Here is an 11,816-nt window from a genome sequence, read left to right on the forward strand (position 1 = left end):
TTGATGAGGGTGGGGAGTATGGGGGACTACACAGCCATTATAAGAATAAACAAAGTGTATTAGAGTTCTCCGGAGAAGCAGAACCAATAGGAGATGATACACATGTTTTAAAAATAAGGAATTGGTTCACATGATTATGGAGGTTAAGAAGTCTCATGATCTGCAATTGATAAGATGGAGACCTAGGAAAGCCCATGGTATAGTTCCAGTCCAAGTCTGAAGGCCTGAGAACCAAGAGAACCAATGGCGTAAGTTCTAGTCTGAGAGCAAAAGAAGAACAATATCCCATCTCAAGCAGTCAGGCAGAGACAGAGAGCTAATATAATGCATTCTCCTCCACGTTTTTGTTCCATTCAGACCCTCAATGGATTGAATGATGCTCGTTCACACTGGGGAGGGCCATCTGCTTTACTCAGTCTACTAATTTAATTTAAATGCTAATCTCATCCAGAAACACCCTCACAGACACACTCAGAAATAATGTTTAACCAAATGTCTAGGCACCACGTGACCCAGTCAAGTTGATACATAAAATTAACTGTCACAGTAATTCATCTCTCCAAACCTGCTTAGTATAAAACCACCCAATCACGTTCATACTGAGTGCTTATACTTCAAGCTCCTCCATTATTACAAGGTTTACGTATTTTTTATATTTATTATAAGTTGACTACCAAAAACATGAGTTTTGTAATTCCATTATTCTATCTAAGCAGATACTAGAAAATGTATGGTCTTTAGGTGGGGTGGACCACCTAATGACCTTTCCTCTTCATATTGTCTCATTGATGCCTGGGTCTCAAACAATGGTCACCCAGTCTTGGATAATGCCTTCATTCATTTACTCATTCAACAAATTGAGCACCTACTATGTGCCTGCCTTGGCTCTGGCCACTGGGAATACAGCAGTGAACAAAACATACAAAAATAACTTTTCTACTACTTATCATATGGACTAAGCATTCTAGTGGAGGAAGACAATTAAACACACACACACGTTTATATGTATATGTATATATGTGTATGTGTGTGTGTGTATATAATATATGTATATACACACACACACATATATATATACTTTGAAGGAGCACATGAGGACATCAGGTATTTTTGCCAAACTAAACACATATCCCATCCCTTAAGGTATCCTATTTACTGTTTAACTCCCTTTCTCCTCCCAAATTTCTGGGCATAAAGCTCCAGGTTCTTATTTGATCCATATGTAGACTCCCTTTCACCAGACTCTGTACTTAAGCCTAGCCTTGGAAAACTAGCTCATTCTGAAATACTTAGGGTGCTTCTTAATGAGCTGGATTTTCAGCTGTTAAACCTGATGGAACTCATAGATATGTTTAAAAAAAAGAAAAAAATCAACTGTGACAGCCCTGACAGGAGATGGAAGGCTATTAGCAGCTGTTATTAGCAGTGAATGAGTGCCGGCGATATATGCTGAGCTCCCTGAGCAGTAAAACACAGGTGGTTAGCCAAGAAACAATCACAAAGACAGACTAGGACAAAGATAAAAGGAGGGGGCTTTATTTTCTTTCAGTCATTGCATTTCTACTTTTCTTACCACTAAGACATGTTAGCTACATAAACACCTCTGGATAAAGAACCCAGAGAGAAACAGCAGAAAGATCTTCAAACGTTATTTGCTTCTCTAGATATATACAGATAAGAATATTAACTCTAATAGTCATCCTGTGATGGTTCTATCATTATGGCTGCAGATTGTAGGAAATTCTAATTTTGAAATCCCACCTCTGAGGCTTATTGTTGAGAGAAAAGAAAGAAGAAGAAAAATAAACGGCTAATGCCAGTGTTACAAATTCCATTTTTCGTTTTAAAAAATCCATCAAAATGGCATATTTGATTGCAATGGCAAAATGTCAAAGCTGGAGGGGCCCTTCAAGGCTATCCTGTTTAAGCCCCTCCTTTTACAGATCAGGAAACTGAGGCAGAGAAGGAAAATGACCTGCCCATAGTCACAGAGTGAGACAATGGCAGAGCTGGATCATTTTCAGTCTCTCACTTCCAGCTTAGTGCTCTTTCCTTAAGCTACACTTGAGCATGTACTAATGGAAAACAAATTAAAGCAGAAGAATGCAAAATGGTAAGAAAACCTGAAATTGCTCATAAAGAATTGTTATTTTCTCAACTAGTTTTCTGCAGCACCAGAAATTCTAGCTGAAGTAATCCACAGAGCAAAACAAAGTGGATGGCAGTCAACTACTAATCACTACTTTCATTTGAAAGCATTGTATTTACAGCCTTTTTTTTCTTCACAGGTGAGACTTCATACATGTAAAAACTGAATTTAATGCCATTGGAAGTTTGTTATAGATTACTGAAAATCATGAGTGATTCATGGTCCCCAGGCACAGCTGTTACACTATCGAACAGCTAAAATTCCTCGCCAGCAAGGATGAAACCCAAGGGTCAGTCCTTCTGAGACATGGACAGAACAGATCAAATCACTGATGATATCAGACTGGAATTTTTTTTCTAAAGGATAAGGAAAGACAAAGCCAAGGAGACTGATTGTGTGTATATGTATGTGCATGGGGCCACGTGTGAGGAATTAATACCACTCTCTCCCCACCTTTATAGGGAGGTACTGGGGGCCACCTGCAGAATCTTGTCCTTCATGGCTCAACTGCAAGGTGAGAGTGCAGGGAGAGCCTCTTTCATTGGCGATGGGGACGGAAAACGGAAAGTAAGAGTGCATTTTCTTGCATACTTTTCTCCTTGAGTACTTCCTATGTGCAATTTTAAAATAATCATTTCTAAAAATATTTTCCCAATTAAGTTTCTCCCTTCACTTGGTTAAAGCTAGGAAACAGCAGTGCCTGCAGCTCCTTTGGGGAGAGTGGTCCTGGTCTTTGCTGGGGCGACCAAGGGTTAAATCAGAGGTCAGTTGCTTGGATTTTCCTGATGTCTAAGAAAGAGAATACTCCTCTCCAGCCATCTGCTTTCTGCTTCCTCATTCACTTCTGGCCTGGAATTCGAGGATATTGGCCTCCTATCCACCTCCAAACCTGTGGAGATAATTAAGAAGTTGGGGGTGGAGTTGCCATAGTGTTCCTCCCATAGAAATCTTTCCTCCTTCCAGGAGCACAAAGCCACCAAAGCCAACCATAGAGATGAAAAGGGAACTCTAAAAGTAAAAAGTATCTTTTCTTTTTACTTCAAATTGACATTCACTCTAATCAGCGAGTGAAAAAAAAAAAAAAACACTAAAATAATGCAGAAAAGCATTTATGTGCTCAGCATTGCAGGGGAGAGAAGAATATGAGATAGAGTCCTTACACTCACATAGCCACTATCCCAGTTGGGGAGACAAGATGTACACATTCAATAACAGTGAATAATGTAAGAAAAGACAGAGGCTGACTGGATTATGCGGCAGGAATTCACAATTTAAAAATGGTGATGAGGCTAGAGAGCTCACAGAAGGCTTTGTAGAGGAGAATGGCATGAACGAAAAGCACAGGGGCAGGAATGAATACAGGCTGTCTATGGAAAAGTGAGGATGTCAGCCTACTGGGAAGATAGAAGCAGTGGGGTCTTGAGAGCCAGGCAGAATAGTCTGAACCTGATGAGGTTAGAGAACAAGACATTGTGGAGGTCTGAGCTTAGGAACAATTTAGGGAAAACAGCACTGAAAAAAAAAGTAGTCTGGCAGGATTGATCTAGGAGAGAAAAGGCCAGGAAGGTGGTTATGGTGCACCCAGCAGGAGACAATAAAGGCTTACGTTATAGAATTAGAAAAGGAACTAGAGTCAGCAGGGTAAAATGTGCCAGAGCTAAAGGAAGGGAGAAAGATGTGTTTGGGATTTAATTTTGGATTTAAACTAATTTTGTCACTGGTTGCTGTGAACTATGATGATGACGTACATCACTGCACTTGGGTAAACAAGAATGAGAAAATCAATCTCTGTGGGGGGGTGTGTGTGTCTCTCTCTCTCTCTCACTCTCCGTGTGTGTGTGTGTGTGTGTGTGTGTGTGTGTGTAGTTGCAGAGCCTTCCACACTTAGGTAATTTCCCCTATGCCTGCTCCTGTTGCTCTGAGTAGAAATGTTAGATGAAAAACTGGGAGGTGGTCATAGGAATTAATATACGCAGATATTTTTGGCATAAATTAATAACATTTATTTCACATAATAGGAAGCCCAAAATAGAGCAGATTCCAGGCACAGTCCAGCTAAATGCTGAAACAATTGACTATCCATGTCACATAAAATGAACCTCCACCCTTACCTCACTCCATACACAAAAATTAATTCAAAATTATATTCACAATCCAAATACCTGACACAGGACTTCTATCCAGAACACATAAAGAACTCTTGCAACTCAATAATCAGAGGCAAACTACTTAATATTTTTAAATGGATAATAATTTAAACAAACATTTCATAAAATAACACATAGGAATGAACAATAGACATGTGAAAAGTTTCTCACTATTATGAGTCACTAGCAAAATGCAAATTATACCACAATGAGATACCACTACTCACTCACTCGAATGGCTAACATTTTTTTTTTTTGGGGGGGGGGAAATCATGTTTTAATTTTATACCATACATAAATTAGTTAATTAAGTACAGATTATAGGCCTCATCATGAAATCGAAAGCCATGAAATTCTACAAGTAAATAGGAGAAAATCTTCACCACCTTTGGGTAGGCTAAGATTTCTTAGACAGGAAACAAACAATATAAAGCAGTACATTTTTTAAACATTTCAATATTAGTCCGAAGTATGTCCATCGGGAGATGAGATGTATTTTTCATACCTATAACACGTTACATGTTCAAATGAACACTGCTCATAAAATTAGTTACCCCTTGCTGGTAGAGAAGTGGGGGGTCTACAGCACAAGGGTAAGGCACTCAAATGGCTAACATTAAAAAGAGTGATAATACCATGTGTTGGTGAGCATGCAGATCAACTGGAACTCTCAAACACTGCTGCTGAAATGTAAAATGGTATAAGCACTTTGGAAAACAGTTTGGTAGCATCTGGCAAAGTTAAACATACACTTACCGTATGTCTCAGAAATGCCACTCCTGGCTATTTACTCAAAAGAAATGGAAACTTATGCCCACAAAAAGACTTGTACATGAATGTTTATAGTAGCTTTATTTATAATGGCCAAAATAGGAAACAACCTGTATGTCCAACAGGAGGTAAATTTAAAAATAGAGTTGTATTCATACGATGAAATACTATTCAGCAATACAAAGGGACATACTACTGATATACTTATTAACATATATGAATTCCAAAAGCTTAATGCTGAACAAAAGAAGCCAGACAAAAGGCTAACCTAGACAAAAAAAACTAACGTTACTAAAATAATATTTTAGTAAAGTTGATTTTTAAATCTTTACCATTGGCCAGGTGCGGTGACTCACGCCTGTAATCCCAGCACTTTGGGAGGCTGAGGTGGGTGGATCACCTGAGGTCAGGAGTTTGAGACCAGCCTGGCCAACAGGATGAAACTTCATCTCTACTACAAATACAAAAATTAGCCTGGCATAGTGGTGTGCACCTGTAATCCCAGCTACTTGGGAGGCTGAGACAGGAGAATCCCTTGAACCTGGGAGGCAGAGGTTGCAGTGAGCTGAGATCACGCCAATGCACTCCAGCCTGGGTGACAGAGTAAGACTCCATCTCAAAAATAAAATAAAATATTTACTGTTGATTATGACCAAAAAAATTGAGGTAGTACGGTAAGAACGCACTTAACATCTTCAATGGTTTCCCACAAGTTAATTGATATAAACAAGGGTTATGGCATATTTATGGTCAAAAAATCACCAAACTTCTAAATAAAGACCCCAAACACATCTAATAGTAAACATGGAAATAAATGTGAGCTATACATACATTTAAGAAATATTAATAAGTCAGATAATTATTTACCTGTTTATTCCAGTTCAGGGTTGTGGTGACTGGAGCCTCTCCCAGCGGCTCAGGATGCCATGCGGGAACCAGCCCTGGACAGGACGCCAACCCATCGCAGGGCATACACACACACAGCCACACTCATTCACACTGGGATCATACAGACACGCCAATGAATCTAACGTGCACAGCTTTGAGCTGTGAGAGGAAACAGGAGGACATGGAGAAAACCCACGCAGGCTCTGGGAGAACATGCAAACTCCACACACCCAGTGGCTCCAGCCAGAATTAGATTTTTTTCATCAGTGTTATAAAGAAGGGATGTTATTCAATGACCCGCTGCATATTGTAGTGATTAATGAGTGCAAATCTATGCCTTTCCTCTCTTTTCTTTTTTTCATTAAAAAATGTAAAATATGACTAATCTAAGCATACAAATTACAGAAAATAATATATCAGACACCTTTGTGCCTACCACTAAGATAAAACAGATGTAAACACTTTGTCTTATGGAGCTCTATAAAAAGAAAGAACAAAAGAGGCGAAACATTACTACTACAGCCAAAGCCCCACTTTTATCCTTTCTCCCTCCTTCTCTCCTCCCCAGAGAGAACCATTTTCCTGAATTGGATGTTTATTAATCAGCTGTTTGGTTTTATACATTTACCATAAAAATGTATGGCCATAAATAATGCATACATCATTCTGTATATTTTTGAACGTATATAAATGGAATCTACTGCATGTGTCTTATAAATTGCTATCATTTAACAATATTTTTAGATTATATATATTGATACAGATGGATCTAGCTCATTTATTTTAACTACTGTATGAATAAGCCACAGTCTATTTATCCATTCCCCAACTAAGGCATAGCACATTGTTACAACTTTTTTACTTTTATATAAAGTGCTGCATAAACATTCTCATTCACATTTTTTATTCACGAGAGTTTATCTAAGGTAGACATATAGATGTGGAATTGCTAGGTTAAGGAATGTTATGGTTATTTATGCTGCATAACAAACCACTCTAAAACAGTGGCTCAAAACAGTAATTTATTTTTGCTCATGAGTCTGCAATTTGGGTGGGGATGGCTCATTTCTGCTCTACACAGCATCATCAGTGGAGCAAGATGCCTCCACTAGAACTGGAGTATCCACTTCCAGAATGAATTATTCTCATTACTGGCAAATTGGTGTTGGGTGTCAGCTAGGAGCTCTGCTAGGGCTGCCAGCTGGGGATCTCAAGTTCTCTCTGTGTGTGGTTCTCCATGTGGTTACTTGGACTTCCTCACAGCATGGCAGGTGTATTCAAAAATCCCAGGCAGAAGATCAAGGTTTTTTATGATCTTGTGACTAAAATTCTACAATATCACGTATACTGTATTCTGTTAGTCAAGCAGTGACTAAAGCCAGTCCAGATTCAATGGGAGGAGCGACAAGGAATTTGCAGCCATTTTAAGTCTACCACATTCTCCTCTGTAGTCATAAATTATTTACATCTCTCATACACGCAAAATACATTCACCTTCCCCCAAGGCCCCCAGAAGTCTCAGCCTATTTTAACACCAGGATTTCATCAGCTAAATCAGGTCTAGGTGGAGCTGAGGCTCCTCAGCTGAAGCCCGTTGAGTATAGAGCCTCTAGATCTGAGGACCTATGAAATAAAGAAACAAATTATATTCCCCCACATACCCAACATACAATGGTGAGTTAGAAACTTCATAATCACAGTAGACACTTCCATTCACAAAGGAGGGGAACAAGGAAGCACATAGCATTCCATAGCAATTTTGAAATCCATCACTAGTTCTTTCATCAGGGCCCTGTCCTGCTCTCTGGGGATGATTCTCCTTAGCTCTTGGCTCTACCCTCTGAGTTCTTGGTTGTATCCACTGAATCATTCTTCCTTATATATAAGAAATGGCCCATGGACAGGCAGGACTTTGGAATGGTGGTGTGAGGAGTTCAACAAAGTGTTTCTGCAGTAAAACAACAATTTAAATGCTGAAAATTATTTTTACAAACCATGTAGAATTTCTGGAAATTGCCCTAAGAACATACAGCAAATGAAGAAACATTTATCCAAGAAAATCTACTAAATCTTAACCAGTACAGTGAGAGTTTGTGGTATTTGAGCTACTACCTGCTCCCACGCTCCACCCAACAAGATCTGTGCAATGAAATCTCAACTCTGGGCACATGTAGATGTGAAGACAGGTGTTCCCCTTCCCCACAACTAGTCCAGGGCTACAGTTTTAACCTGAGAGGAGCAGGCTGCTGGTGTCTCTCATCTTCCCCAGCCCTATGTTGCAAACGTTCTATCCCTGGTAAGCAAGTCTGAGAGGACAGGCACTTCCCTTTCCCCACTCAGCTCCCACTAGTAATGCAAGGGCTCTCCCTGAGGGGTGATAGGCCTAGAGGAGTGGTGCCCAATTGGCTCCACCCCAGCTCATTCAGAGGATAGAGGTTCTAATATGGGACAGGCAAGCTGAGAAAACCAGGGGCTACCAACATCCCCAGTGCCCACTGGTAAAGCAGGAGTGCCACTCCAGAAGAAGCAATCCACTGCCCCTGACCTCAGCTCCAATGCAGTGATGCAGAAGTACTGCCCAGGAGGAGAGGCAGGCCATAAGGATGGAGAGCTCCACAGCTCTGCTTGAAATGATGGACTTTACTTAAAAGAGAACATGGGAAGATCATGCCTAAGGCCTTGCCAAAAACAATGGATTTTGAATGTTCACAGCAAAGAAAAGATAAACATTTGAGGTGACAGATATGAAAATTACCCTGATTTGATCATTATGAAACTGGCTTTGCAAAATTATAACTGAGGAAATTATGACAGTGAAGGAAATCAGACCTAACCGACTGCATCTTGCTTCTAGCCTTTAAGCTGTCCTTGTTCATTCCTGGGCATAGGCCAAACTAACTTTGGGAAGGAATTCAGTTCATGATTTGACTCTGAAACAAAGTTGGTAACCGCCCTTTCCTGAAAAGACCCCCTTCATGCCTGGGTGGTGGACCAGTCTGCCTTTACAGGACTAACAAATTAGCTACAAGATTAAAAATTACAGTTTAGGGCTCATGCAGCCTCTGGCTCCAAGAGTCTGAACCTCCCCAAATTGCTCCTGAGGATAACATCACTATAGTAAAACCTAAGATCGGTGCTTGAGATATTTTGCAGACCGTGCACTGGATGGAACAGCTAACACCATCCAGACCTGTAATCTGGCTCAACCAGGTCTGCCATCCCACCCAGGAACAGAAAATAGCAAGAAAAACTCACTTCACCCTCTATGATTCCATCTCCAACCTGACCAATGAGCACTCCCCACTTCCCAAGCCTCTACCCACCAAATTATGTTTAAAAACTCTGATCCCCAAATGCTCAGGGAGACTAATTTGAGTAATAATAAAACTCCCATCTCCCGCACAGCCAGCTCTGCATGAATTACTCTCCCTCCATTGCAATTCCCCTGTCTTGATAAATTGACTCTGTCTAGGCAGCTGGCAAAGTGAACCCATTGGGTGGTTACAGTTATACATTATGTACAGGTATCAAAATATCACTCTGTATCTTATAAATATGTACAATTATTATGTGTCAACTAAAAAGGAAAAAAAGAAACCAGAAATTGTGCCAAAGGGAAAAAAAAAAAAGGAGATTTTGGTGGCAAGCAATTAAGAAAGGCTGGCAGAAGCAGTTTGGGAGGCTGAGGCGGGCGAATCACCTGAGGTCACGTTTTAGAGACCAGCCTGGCCAACATACTGAAACCTCTACTAAAAATACAAAAATTAGCTGGGTGTGGTGGCACGCACTTGTAGTCCCAGCTACCCAGGAGGCTGAGACAGGAGAATTGCTTGAACCCAGGAGGCGGAGGTTGCAGTGAGCTGAGATCACACCACTGCACTCAAGCCTGGGTGACAGAGCGAGACTCTGTCTCAAAAAAAAAAAAAAAAAAAAAAAAAAAGCTGGTAGCTTCATGAGACTAATACAGCTGACCCTTGAACCATTGCAGGGATTATAGACACCAACTCCTGCACAGTCAAAAATACACCCACAACTTTTGACTCTCCAAAACCTTAACTACTAGTAGCCTATTGTTGACTGGAAGCCTTCCTGAAAACAAAAATAGTCGGTTGACATATAAACCAGTATTTACGTATCTTTTGTGCATTCATTACATACCTAACTTTGTCTTAATTTTGTCAATATTTCCAGGCTATGCAGTTCATCTACAAGTTTTCCAAATTGTCACCAATCTCCAAAAACTTTCCAATATACTTGTTGAAAAAATTATGTGTGTAAGTAGACCTGTGCAATTCAAACTTGTGTTGTTCGGGGGTCAAATGTAGCAATGAGCAAGAAGGCAGACCAGTCACAAGATTGACAGAGAGAATCCAGGAAACAAACAGCTAAGAAGAGCACTCCTGGGATTGCACTCCCCACAGCCCCAGATCTCTTTGATGAGAAATTGCCATTGTACCTTACTTCTTTAAACATGATTTACTTTGGTTCTTTGAACATATTTATATTAGCTGCTTTGAAGTCTTTGTGTTTTTCCCATTACATCACATCTAAAGACACATATCAGTTTGTTCCATTGTCGGCGATGATAATTTGACCACTTGGTTAAGGCAGTCCTCCAGACCTCTGCATTGTAACAGTATCTTTTCCTCTTTGTAAATAATGCTAAATTTGGCCTCAGATTGACCATTGAGAGCCCATTTGAGTCAGTTCTTATGTTCTTTTGCTATATTCCCCTAGTCTTTGTGCACGTAATCTCTTCTTAACACAATAAAATATTCCAGAGTTTAAAATATTGTGTTAATATTTATTCCCTTGCCCCAGACCTGTACTTGGCCATTTCTCCAAGGAGCTACAAAGGTGTATCCTTTTGAGGGCTCTAGTTTTATGTGGGGGCCTCAGTTCTTCTTTTTAGTTTATTATTTTTTCCCATAAATTATTGGGGTACAGGTGGTATTTGGTTACATGAGTAAGTTCTTTAGTGGTGATTTGTGAGATTTCGATGCACCCATTTTGATGGGCATTTGGGTTAGTTCCATGATTTTGCAATTGTGAATTGTTCTGCTATAAACATGTATTTGCAAGTATCTTTTTTGAATAATGACTTCTTTTCCTCTGGGTAGATATCCAGTAGTAGGACTGCTGGATCAAATGGTAGTTCTACTTTTAGTTCTTTAAGGAATCTCCACACTGTTTTCTATAATGGCTGTACTAGTTTACATTCCCACCAGCAATGTAGAAGTGTTCTCTGTTCACCGCATCCATGCCAGCATCTATATCATCTCATGTAAGTCAATGGATTAATCTCCTGTACTTACATAAACTTCTATAAAACCGAGGCCCTTGGATTACTGAAACTAACATTCTTCCATGCCAGACAAGCCTCGCATTTAACCCATGTGCTTTCCACTCAGCTCTCAGTCTTTTGGGCAGGAGGGGGGGCTCTGACTTTTGGGAATTTCTCTTTCTTAATTGTATACTCAACTATGCATTTTAAAATGAAATATTCTATCTAGCAATGGGTGTTTTGCAGTCAGAAAATTTTTAAGCTGCCTCATCTATCAAATCACCTTTGTTTCTGTTTGCAGCCTTTGGGAGTATCTGGAATCTGAGAAGAAAATCCACACAGAATTCTGTTGGGTTCCTTCTCTCTTGGACAATTTCATGTATGATGTTTATCTCCAGGCTGAATGAAAGACTGCAAGGGTCCCTTCTCAATTCCAGGCCTTTCTCCGTGTTCCTTTCTTTGCTGTAGGCTGCAAAACCTCAGCTTTCGCTCATCTCCTCTCCATAGTTGCTATCTCCTCTGCTCTCCCATAATTGCCGTTATGGAAGGGGCCATAACCTCCTCATCTTCCCTACTT

The sequence above is a fragment of the Papio anubis genome, chromosome X, assembly GCF_008728515.1.
Source record: "Papio anubis isolate 15944 chromosome X, Panubis1.0, whole genome shotgun sequence".
NCBI classification, from domain to species: Eukaryota; Metazoa; Chordata; class Mammalia; order Primates; family Cercopithecidae; genus Papio; species Papio anubis.